The sequence below is a fragment of the Cygnus atratus genome, chromosome 5 (assembly GCF_013377495.2).
Source record: "Cygnus atratus isolate AKBS03 ecotype Queensland, Australia chromosome 5, CAtr_DNAZoo_HiC_assembly, whole genome shotgun sequence".
NCBI lineage: Eukaryota > Metazoa > Chordata > Aves > Anseriformes > Anatidae > Cygnus > Cygnus atratus.
Window position 1 is genome coordinate 15,699,480 of NC_066366.1, and position 12,931 is coordinate 15,712,410.

Here is a 12,931-nt window from a genome sequence, read left to right on the forward strand (position 1 = left end):
CTTGAAGACCGGAGTGACATTGACTATCCTCCAATCTTCAGGCACCTCTCCTGTTCTCCAGGACCTTTCAAAGATGATAGTGGTTCGGCAATCACCTCTGCCAACTCCCTTAGCACATGTAGATGCATCCCATCGGGACCCATGGATTTGTGTGCATTGAGCCCACTCAGACACTCCCAAACCACTCTCTCGTCAACCAGGGGGGAGCCCTCCATTTCCCAGACCCTTTCTCCTCCCGCCAGGGTCGAGGAGTCCTGGGGGGGAGTCCTTGAAGCAAAGACTGAAGCAAAGAAAGCATTCAGTATCTCCACCTTCTTGGCGTCTCCCGTTACCAGGACAACCCCCTCATTCAGTATGGGACCCACATTATCCCTAGTCTTCCCTTTACTGTTTACATACTTAAAAAAAAACTTCTTATTATCCTTTATCTCTTTTGCAAGCCTCATCTCTAGGTGGGCATTAGCCTTCCTCGTCGTGTCCCTGCAGACCCTGACAACACTTCTATACTCCTCCCAAGAGGACAGGCCCTTTTTCCACATTTCATAGACCTTCCTCTTCCTTTTGATCATATCAATGAGCTCCTTGCTCATCCACACAGCTTTCCTACCCTCCTTCCCGATTTCCTACTCTTAGGGATGCACCGATCCTGAGCTTGGAAGAAGTGCTTAAGCTAGACAGGAGATTCAGCTTAAGCTAGATAGGAGATTCAGTTAACACAAACTCATAATTGTTGGTAGCATATTATATGCAGTTTAACTGCTATGTCTCCATATGAAAGAGAGAAGTACCAAGTGTACATATATATACATGCAAGACCTGGAATGTCCAAGTCATTACTGTTGTCCTGGTTTCAGGTAGGACAGAGTTAATTTTCCTCCTAGTAGCTGGCAGGGTGTTATGTTTTGGATTAGGATGAGAAGAGCGCTGATAACATGCTGATGTTTTAATTGTTGTAGAGCAATGCTTACACCAAGCCAAGGACTTTTCAGCTTCTCGCTCTGCCCTGCTAGCGAGCAGGCTGGGGGTGCAGCAGGAGCTGGGAGGGGACAGACCCAGGACAGCTGACCCAAACTGGCCAAAGGGGTATTCCATACCATCTGACGTCATGCTGAACAATATATAGGGGTGGCTAGCCGGGGTGGGGGGGCGGCTGCTCGGGGATAGGCTGGGCATCGGTCAACGGGTGGGGAGCAATTGCATTGTGCATCACTTATTTTGTACACATTATTACTATTATTATTATTATTATTATTATTGTTATTGTTATTGTTATTATTTTCCCTGTCTTAATAAACTGTCGTTATCTCAACTCACAGGCTTCACTTTCCCGTTTCTCTCCCCCATCCCGGAGAGGGAGGGGGGAGGGTGAGCGAACGGCTGTGTGGTGTTTGGCTGCCAGCCGGGCTAAACCACAACAACTGTCCATAGACAGGATGTGATTTATCATATATATTAATAATATTAAAAAGTACAATAGAATGTGCAATTTTCACAAGCACTGAGATATTCTACCTGCATAGTCACCCAGAGATGACTACTCATTTCTTCTAATGAAAAAAATAAATTTACTGGAAAATTAATGTTACTTTCTCTGCTGTAGCTAAAGTTGACACATTTTACATATCTTTGGCCTTTCTTTTTCACCAAGAGGTTTTGCTCCACATGTAAAATCATCCTTAGCCCTGTTCCTGAAAGTGTCTTTCCAGCTTTTTGTTCTGTGACAGACCAGAAACTAGCTGTGTTGGCCATCTTCCATTTTATGATCATCTTTTCCCAAGTTCTAGAATAACAAACAGATAACCATATATATAACATCTATAACGTCTAAATGACACCAAAAATGTCATCTCTTTCCTATAAGAATGAAGACAAATCCACTAGTTAAAATTTCCCATTGCTACCACAGAACTTTTCTCCCACCTGCTACAGTTTCCTTCCTAAATTAGCCTGAACTCAAGCCATCCCATGCAGGTTTTAGCAGAAATAGTTGGCCTCATGCACTGATCATCAAAATCTCCAGGTTATACTCAGATGAGCTTCAGAAGTAATTCTACATTTGAGAAGTTCTCTCAGAAAATATCCTTATATTCTAGGGATGCTTGAATGTCTCAGCTAAATAGCCAGTTAAAAAGGTTTTGCTAATCACCACTGAATCTCCTTAAGACTGTCTGCAAAGATGTGTCTAGAAGCTGGAAGGTCAGTTCATGTCAGACAGGAATGGACTGTTTCGTGTCATATTCATATCCCTTTCGACAGCAAAACTGTGACACAGTTAGTGATATTGAGCAGCACCGTGTATTTTACTAGCATGGTGCTCAGGAGCTACCATATCCACTGAAAATGCTGCCTCTCTTCACCTCTGAAAATGATTTAACAATTTCATTGGAAAACCTGCTAGAAAAACTAATCATATAAATAGCCTTCATTTGAATAAACCACAAAACCCAAAACTAAAATGAAACAATTTTAAACATATTAATTCTTGCAAGTCATTATTTTATTTCCCTTACAGATTCTATTTGCTTTTGGAAAATGAATACATCTTCTACTGTACTTTATTCCCCCTTTTTAACAGCAGAGGAGGTTTTTTGAGATGTACAGGAAAGGATTTGTGCTTAACAGCAACCTATTCTTTCAGTGTTTTTAGGGGTGGTTTCAAGCTCAGTCCTGACAGTAAGAATGGACTTCAGGGATATCAGGTACCTCTGCATCTAGCTGTATGCAGTATACCCAACCTCATATTGCCTGTTTTCTTTGTCTTCAACAGCAGCCATTCTGAAGCCCATGGGGGCTGTCTATGGAGGGGGGTCACATACAAATGTGTCAAAATCTAGCCTACATATAATGACCTGGTGCTTTTTCCCTTTAATCCAGTTTATTATTTATTTTATCTTCCATTTAATTTGATTCAATTATTTTTATGATGAATAATACAATGTTCACCCTTTAATTATACCATTACCTAATTAGCTCATTGGCTAGACAAAGATGCTACATTTTAATTAATTAAGGAGACCACATATCTGTCTGTAATAAAGGCCAAAAGGTGTTCTGCACAGAGTGGCTAAGCAGATATTTCTTGACCTTATAGGTACTACTGCATAATGTATAAGCTGCAAAACGCACTCCATTTCAACACATTAATGCAATCGCAAACTTAATGCAAATTGAATTGAATGAATTTGCTCCAAATAAAACCAAAGCTGCTTTGTTTCACACGTGCTTCCAGGTGTACAATATCCTGCAAGTTTTGAAATATGTCTGGGAAAGAAATACAGCTCATTTGAAGGACAGCACCCTAAAATGAATAAGATTTGGAGAGAGAAAGAAAAAAAAAAAACACAAGGGAAAGCTGATCTCTCTCTCCACCTGCATACAACTAGGCAAGTCCATAGAAATAAGCATTAGCTCAGGAATGGATTGCAGATGTGTCCTGGCTACCTGTGTTACACACATAAATTGAGATTATTTTATCCAACACACAGCTGAAGTGTGGAAATTAGTGTTCCCTATAAACAGGTTAGGAAAAAAAAAATCAAACCCAAATAATTTATTTTTTCAAATCACCTGTAAAACTTGAGAAAAATAGCATAAAGCATTGCACAGGGCGGAAATAAGGGTGCACAGAATTACATCAGGGTTAAAAAATAAACTCAGCTTGGATGTAGACTATAGAATATTTACCAGCAATATGAATGGACCATATCCATCTCTTAACCCCATTTGCAATTGATCATTAGTGATTACAGCTAAAACAGTAGCCAGCACTCCTTAGCTAATGTCTCACATTAGCCATCAAGAGGAAATAAATAGCAGACAGTTTGACCTTCACCGTCTCACAACCTTGTCCTAGCTTGCCCTGCTGAGCATCGACTTTGTAATTCAGGCTCATATTTAATCTTGGAAATTAGTTTTTTCATTTCTCTCTGTGCAGACCACTGAATATATTTGGGATAAATCCACTGAACTCTTGTTCTCCCACACCAGGAAGATGTTTGTTTATTGTACAGGTATTCTTTTTCCTGGTAATTTAATTAGCAAAAATGCAAAGGCAGCATACATTATATATCAGCTTCTGTCATTAGGAGTTAGTGACAGGCTATCCAGCCCTATTTGGTAAAAATTCATTTCATACAAGTGTTGTGCACAGTGTACAGACATCTACAATCGGTCTTAATGTATTTGATGTAAGTGGGTACAACCTGGTAACATATGGTTTAAGGCCTTTTTACATAACCTCGTTCTTGCTGATGCATTTTGAAAATACCTCAAGGGGAACAATCTGGCTTAGCTAGGAAGTAAGTGCTGCAGTTTGATACAAATCCTCATGTTTACCCCGTGAGCACTAAGCAGTTTGATTTCCTGTCTATCTAGTGTTGATTAGTGTTGCGAACTGAATACAATGATAACTCGACATTGCAGAAAAAATAAAAAAATAAATAAATGAAATCCAACCTAAAAGGGTTATTTATCCAAATCCAGTCTTTAGGCGTGCTGATGTCTTCCCCAACCCCCACCCCGCCCCCCTTGTTCATTTTTACTGATGTGACTTTATCAGCAGCTGCTCTGGGGGCAGATGGCCTTTAAAGGTATAAGAGAGGATGCCACTGTGTAATTTGTCACCTAGCTAGCAATAAATTACAGAGGACATGCGGAATGGCTGCATGTGATTCTTTTACCTCTAGCACATACAGCAAGCTGATCAGTGTTTGTATGTATTTGAGCCAGATTATTTTTACTGATTCATTTATGTAATGTGTGAAAGACGAATTATACTCCAAGAAATCTGAAGACTTGTTTATACCCTTTCTACCACTTCCCCCTTATTTGAACTACTGTTTTAATATAAATGACATGCTGTAAATTGGAAAACCCTGCAAGTATTTTTGTCCCTCCGAAGTTTAAACTATGTCCTTGTTAGGGGTTAGGAAGCTGTTTAGCCTCTTTAGATTTGCTATCCAGGAGAACTCAGTGCCACACAGCTAGGTATCTGGCTATAAGATTTGTGTCTTTGTACAAATCTATTCCGTTGTGCAGCAGAGAAACCAGAAAGGAGTGGAGGAGGGCCACATGGCACCAACTTAACAGGTCAATGAACTTTACCCCATCTTGGGCATCTCTCCCATTCTCCTCTCTCTAATTTCAGACTAGTCTGACATACTTGGTCGTGCCTTGCATCTCCAAGCTTTCCCCTTCAGTTCTCAACACTTCCCTTTGAAACATCATGGATTTTAAAAGAAAGGTGAACATGTGCCTTCTGCACAGTTTCTTTACAGTATAAAGAAGCCTTGAAACTTTAGATGCCAGGAGAAGAAGAATGCTTTAATCTGAGCAGCATCTTCCACCAAGGTCTGAATGCTTGTAAATCAGCAGCCTGGGCATAAACCATTAGCACCTTTCAGTATAACACATCGTTTCTATTTAACTTTCATACAACCAATACCAGCAAAAATGCCCCTAAAAAAAATCTTTTAAGCCACAACGAAGATTGTGTTTTATTTCATGGCACATCTTATTGAAGACATGATGTGTTTCCTGGTTTTTAGCATTCAGGCTGCTGCAGTGAAAGAATTGAGTGTTTGTCTCCTTTAACAAATCCAGAATTCAAGAGCGTTACAGATTTCAGACACAGTTTACATACTGTGGTTGTCAAGGCCAAACGTGAAGTCAAAAATGGTTGTGCAGGGCCAATACAGAGGTAATTTGGCATGTGGATAATTTGCAGGGTTACTGCATTTTTCCACATGTTTGGTACAAGACTATTTCCCTTAATTTGTGTGTGCAAGATGTAGGGGGAGAGGGTTGGAATTACAGGATTTTTAGAGATTTTAAAGTGATTTTTACTGTGTTAGCATTTATAACAGAACATAACTACATAAAAGCTGGTCTGATTGGAATTTTCTTATAATGGAGGGATTTCCTCCCAGTCACAAATCCACGTGTCATCCATAGCCACTTACTGCTGTAATATTAATATTTATAAAGACAGTGTAATTCTGAAAATGTAGTTCTTGTCAGTTAAGTTTTTTAATTAATTTGATCATGAAAGATCCAAACTGGCTTATACTTAACTCACTCTCCATCAGACCAGCTTTAGAGGAAAGTCTACAGTATTAAATTCACCTAAGCTACCTCATAGAAAATTCAGAATATCTATAATTTTGAAGCAAATTAAATTTTGCAAAGTAGCTTTTTCATATCTACATATCTACATACCTATTTTTTTTGAAAAGGAAACCATACTTAGTTCTACCTGACTATCTGTTCCTCAACTTATCCCATGCCAAAATAAAAGTGAGTATGCATAGCTAACTCAAAGAGGTTTAGGAGCTAGTGGATACAGAGTGAGAAAAGATTTCAGATGAAAATTGCCATAGATAAATGTCATCATTATTAACTGGTTAGTTCTGGTACAAATACAGATCACTGTGCCAAATGCATTTGGAAACCTTTCTATCGAGCAAATTCTAAGTAGGTAATAGCCTGATTCCAGACACTGTACATAGACTGAAACCGTCCTGTTCTTCCAGAATCAAACACAGCACCACCATGAGTCATAGCTTCCCCTCTGACAGTTTCACTGGAAGGTAGTTTTGAAGAATGATGAGATTTTGACTTGCAACCACACTTTAAAACCCTCTTAAACCATTCAGCCCCTCTTGGGGTTCGTCTTTCCTGCAGTAAAGGTGTGTTTCCAGCATCAAGATAATTATCTTGATATAGAAGCCAATTGGAGACAAAACATAGGTACCTTTTACTTTTACTAGACTTCGAGCAGCTATATCAATGTAAAAAACTACAGTTCCTTCCTTCTGCTAGGATTTTTATAGGTTCACTATTTTGATGTAACAAAACGTGTAAAAAGTTTGATGCAGAGGTAAGTTTTTACTTTTCTCCAGTAAAGACAGGGATTTAGCTATTGGTTATTGATGTTACTAGGCCATGATGAATGTCATTCCACATCTCCAATAGATGGTCTATCCATACACTAATTACAGATGTGAAAATAATTGGTAAAAACTGCAATTGTGGGCAGTTTCAAATTTTTCTAAACTGTTTCTTATGGCTATAACCTCACTAACTCAGTCACTGAGGAGTTCTCTAATGCTGTGTTGCCATGTTAATTAAAAGCTACATCACAATATCTTTTCCCAGGTTTTCGTCTTCTCTTCTCAGAAGAAAATATCTACTGATACGAAAGAACTAGTGGAAAAAATATTTAGGAAAAAAAATAATGCATGCTCTTGGCTAATATGAACCAAAAAGCTGCAACTTGACATTTAGTTGTCATTAAGCATCAAACGTAACACACAAATTATCTGGGCTCAAATCCAACTTATGTGTTTAGTGACACTATAATCAGAGGGCACACTATTCAATGATCTTTGCTATCGGATGCAATTCAGTACAGTTTCTTGGTCCTATCCTACAATATCTATCACCCTCATATTTACAGTAATTAATACTATGGATTTTGCTTAAACCATAAAAGATCAAAACACCTAGCCTGATGCTGATACACTGGTAACAATGGTAGCTTTACCTAAATTATTGCCTGTGTTTTCAGGGCTGTAAAATTACCACTACCCACCAGAATTACACTCGTAATAATACATTAAAAATAAATAATAAAATAAAATAAAATAAAATAATAAAATAAAAAGAGTTGGGAATGAAATACCCAGAAAATATTCCATAACTCTGTATTTTTATAAAAGCTCCAAGTTCCAGAGAAATATTTTGCACACTGGTAGTACAATGAAGGATGAAATATCTCATTACCAGTGAATACGGGAATGAAAATCCATCATTAGGGTTCTGATCCATAAGTGTTCAGAAGGAACACAGAGGCATTTTTTGCTTCCTCTAGCACAAGAGCATCCTGAAAGTGAGAAACACAATAGGAGACCATTTTTGACAAACCCTAACTGCAGAATTGAGCCAGACACGTACTGCATGGTCCATCCATGGGCTTATTGGCCTGCCTGAGCTGCACTGGTCAGGCACAGGGCTGCTCAGCAGATACCTTCCAACAGTCCTGATCACATTATTCGCTTTTCCTTCTGCTCCCTCTCTCCCCTCCCCTTCTCCCCAGATAAACAGCTCATCCACCTTTACCCTCTTCCTATTGACTCCAGGTTGGCTGCTTTTAGATTCATGTTTAGTAGCTTCAGCCTCTGTCAATGACCTTCAGAAGCCCTCACCTCCTCACTATCTTTGACATTCAGAAATGCAGAGCTCCAAAGCAGAAGCTCCAATTACTCCTATTTCAGTATCTATAAAATCAGGTAGTTTCTCCCATTGTTGTTTTATTGTTGTCTTCTCTACTACAACCTCTTTGTGTAAAGATAAATGTATTTTCTCTTTAAAAAGCGCTCTATAGGAAATCCACTCATTGGACATCATTGGTAGGCTGCTGAACTATAAGCTAAAAAACATGGTTCCCCACAAAACCTAAGAACTAGCTAATGAAGAGATAACAAGTGATCCTGGAGAGAATGGACAGATATAAATCCCAACACAATTTTAAAAGATATTTCATTAATGATATTGGCACCAAAAAAAAATAAATGTACTAATGAAATTCACTGTCAGCACTGTTTGGGAGATAATGTCAGTACAGGAAAAATATGAAATATTGCAAAAGAGCTGAAAGACCGATGGGACCAAAGCATGAGATAAAGGACAGAGTACAAAGTCATGAGTGTAGAAGCAAAAAGAGTTTCTGCTACATGATCGAAATGAGTTATCTATAGATAACTGGGTAACAATGAGACACTAAAATGATTCAGCCTTAATAAAGGCAAAAGTGAAAAAGAATGCTTTAGGACAACCTTTTCTGGTATGAACATGGAAAATTTGTGTAGTAAAAGCACTAAGAAAAATCTTGTTTATTACATGCAGTTCTGGATACTGATGTTGAAGAACGATGAGCTCAACCTGAAGCAATTCAGGGAGGAGTAGGAGGAGACGGCTGGAGAACAGAGCTTATGGTCTGACTTGTTAGGCTCAGGTAAAACAAAAACTAAGAGGAGACATGACTGCTTTCTACAGATAACTCAGACATAAATGTCAATGTGAGAAGAGAGCCACAGCTAGAGGGTGTAAACAGCAAGGAGTTACAAACAGGCCATGACTAAATTTGGGCTGGAAGCAAGAAGGTTTCTAGCCATTAGAAGACTAAAATTCTGGAATAGCCTAGTTCTACCACTATCACAGCAGAAGTATTTTGTTGTAAGATGAGGCTGGAAAATATTTTGAATGGGTTTCTAGACCATGGCTGTCCGCAGCAGGAGATTCAACTGAATCTGTGTCCCCGTCAGCATAAAACCAGTCTGGGTAAAGCCTTATTTCCACTAGAATGCCACACAGCTGTAAGTCTGTTGACATGCACTGACAAATTCTTCCCTGCCAAAGAAAGAGGCAGCCGTTTCCAGCAGCTTGTGAGCGCCCCTATGCTGAAGGTCTCACCCAAACTGGGCAGGCAAGCCGAGCAGTCTGTGTGGGCACCCCTGACTCATCCCAGGCAAAATCAGGCAGGCCACTGCTGGCAAATTCTTGTACTGACATACATTGGCTGATTTTGCCTGAAGTAGTTTAAGGAATGCTCATGAATAATATTTTGCTGGTGGATTCCAGTGACTAGCAGCCAGACATGGTAATTTCTTCCACCAACACAGGTGGATCAGAAATGGGACATTTTTCTGCATCTTATAACATGGTGTCACAGAACTGTACAACTGCTTATTTTGGACCCAATTATAACAGAATAAAAGCACCTATGCTAATACAGTTCACTCCCACAAGGTTTATTGTACTAGGATTTATAGCAGTATAAATATTTCAGTAAAATGCAGCATTTCTAATCTAAATACTGGTATGAAATTTATGTATAGATGAGGCCTAGAAGAATCAGGCACTACCAATCTACTATTTCTTGTTCTGATGAGACCAAAGCAATAGTAATCATATTACACTAAAGTCCTGACACAATTAGCAAACATGCTGAAATGAAAAAGAATTCACTTTAGTGCCCCTGAAAGCTTTGCTGTAGTTAGCAAGTGTTCATTTTCATAATAATATAATTGCAGGAACGGGAAATTGCAGGTAATTGCTGTTGTTGTGACCTTGATCCTTTAGTAATGAAATTAATGTAATTGCTACCATTTTGATTCCTACCCATTCATGGGCAGCTTCAAAGTTTTTGAGGAGAGCAACGAGGGCAAAAGTACTATTTGATTTTTTTTTTCCTGCATCTCAGCTATCATATAGAAATCTCTCTTATTTCACTGAAGTTCTGTTTTGGGGTTGTGAGTTTTTCTTTTTGGTTTGCTGTATTCTGACTTCCTACATGGCTTACAAATCCTTACAGAACACTGTTTGAACACTGTTGGCAATATTGACAGTCATTGTTTAATGAAAATGAAAACTTTCAGATCCTTTGGTTCAATGGCTGATAAACAACTCCTAACTTCCACAGCAGCCTTTGAGAAATAGGGAGTTTAATTTCTTATTAATTTCTCGAACAAGTTAAAAATGACTCAAAAACATGTGTGTGTTTGCCTTTCTACATGGAGAGTGGAAGGTTCAACCCTGTTACAACAGAATGGCCATATCCACAGTTGCATACAAGCCAGTAACATGGAGATCTCCAAAAGCAGCCAGCAGCAAATGTACATATAGAAGAGTGCAGGGGCTAAGATATATCAATACTTCCCCAGAGCATTTTGTCAGACTTCAACAACTTACACTTAAAAGTTCTTCACCTACCTTTTTCTATATTTAGCTGTTGTTACAGATTTTCCCTTCAATGAAACTATTAATCCAGGTTTTGAACCTATGTAAAAATTCAGCACCCACAACATCTTGCAAGAAAAATAGTTCATGCCACAAATATACACTTTTTATTTACTCTATGTCCTTAAAGTATCATACCACATTCACAAATTCTTGCATCAGAAAAGCCAGTGAGCAGAAATTTTTTTGGACCCTATGGACCTCTACAAGATCCCTTCTCCAACGTCTTCTTCATATGATGTATGATAAAATAGAACCAAAAACTAGGAACCCGGCATTTCTGACTGTGCTCATACTGACAACACACCCACACCTGAACTATTCATTATTTGACTTTAAATTCATTTCTTTCCTTCAGCTATGATTTTAAGGGGAGTTGTTTGGTTTACGCCATGTCTCTTTAGGTTAAGGTCTCTTTCTTCTTCATGACAGTCTCATCCATTTCTCTGTCACAGCAGCAACAAGTAGCACCGAGGCTCCAATTTACTGGAACACTGGTTCTTATAGACAGATCTTTTGGCCTTAGTTCCCCAGATTACATGATTACACCCCCAGGTGAAAGAAAATTGAGATCTATTTCATACTGCCTATGTATTCATCCATCTGCTGTCAATGCAGCTTCCTTCTCTTCAAAGGCTTTTTTTTTTTTTTGCATTGTGCTCCAATAAATGGTTCTTTTTTGTTTGTTTGTTTTGTTTTGTTTTATTTCTATTTTTGATAAGCCTTCATTATAATCTAAACCTGCTCAGAGACAGTCAGAAATCATATAACCATGGAGAGAAGTTAATTAAGGAACAAATGACAAAAGCATATTGGATGTGCACACAAACCTTGCTTGGCTACTAGCCCAAAATTTGTCCTCTGAAATGTCAGTGAAGTCAACAGGAGTCCCTACACAGAGGTCTGGCTCCCATTCTACCTGTTTTCCACAGGGACTTATGTCAAAAAGGATGCAGGAACCTAGACTAACCAACCAACCAAGTTGCCCCAGCATGAAATAATCCTTGGATAGTAAATAAGCTATTTGGCAAACAAGAAAATCTCATTCATTGTATCCAGCAAATTTCTTTGTAGCTGAAATATCTCTTTGGGCTACTGTACGTTCACAGGGGAACTTAACAAACTCAGCTAAGCTGCCTGGTAAAAGCTGTTTAAAGCCAGTCACTTGTCCCTCTCCAAACCAATACTCCCACTATCAAAGAAGCCCAGGGACATAACTCATCACTTTCTCTTTATGTGTTCATACTGTACCCATTTCCTTATAAACTGAGGAATATATAAGAGTATGTTAGCGTGTATATACAATTTTCCTGTGTGTATATTTAAGTAACTGTATGTGTTTGCTCATCTGTATGCATATGTTCACAGTCTGTAATCTCAGCCAAACCTCCTTCCCTGCAATAGCTTACTCACTGCTTACGGAAAGGGGGCAGACAGAGCACACACATAATAACACTAATGCTAATTAGCTTCTACTTTAAAGTTTCAAGTGAAAATTGTTTGGTAAACAGATGGAAAGCTCTGAAAATATCTTGAGGACACACTCCAGGCCAAGGGAAGCATTTTAAAAAAATAAATAAATAAACTTTTCAAAATCAAGTGTACTCTAAATGACTATATATTATCGTTATGACAGCCACGTCCTTCTCTTTGTGTGGTCTTGCTTTCTACATTGTCTCTGCTGAAAGCCTCTTTCAAGATCATCTTCAGTCAAATATCACAGTCTCAATATTTTCTCTGTTTTTTTTCTCTCCTATTAAATTCCAACTTCTCAACTTTCTCAGTTCCCTCTTTCTCCCCGTGTTCCCCCGTTATTCCTCCTCCTTGCTTCACTCCCCCCATTTCTATCAAGGCTAATACTTTTTGTGTCTTTCCCCACTCTTATTTCCACACCTTCTCCTGATCACTGCATATGGCATTGAATTTTACCTTCTCCAAGTGTGTCAAGCAATCTTTTCCTGCACTTTCACTGAGCAAGGTTAAAAGCAGTCCTGTCAGCTCCAGACAGTCTTATGCTTCTCAGACAACAGCATAGATACAAGGGTGGACCAAGGTCTCCTGTGCATATTTGGTTTTGTTTTTTTTTTTAAGGACATGCTGCAGAGCTGGGGTTGAGTTTCACATCATAAGGGTC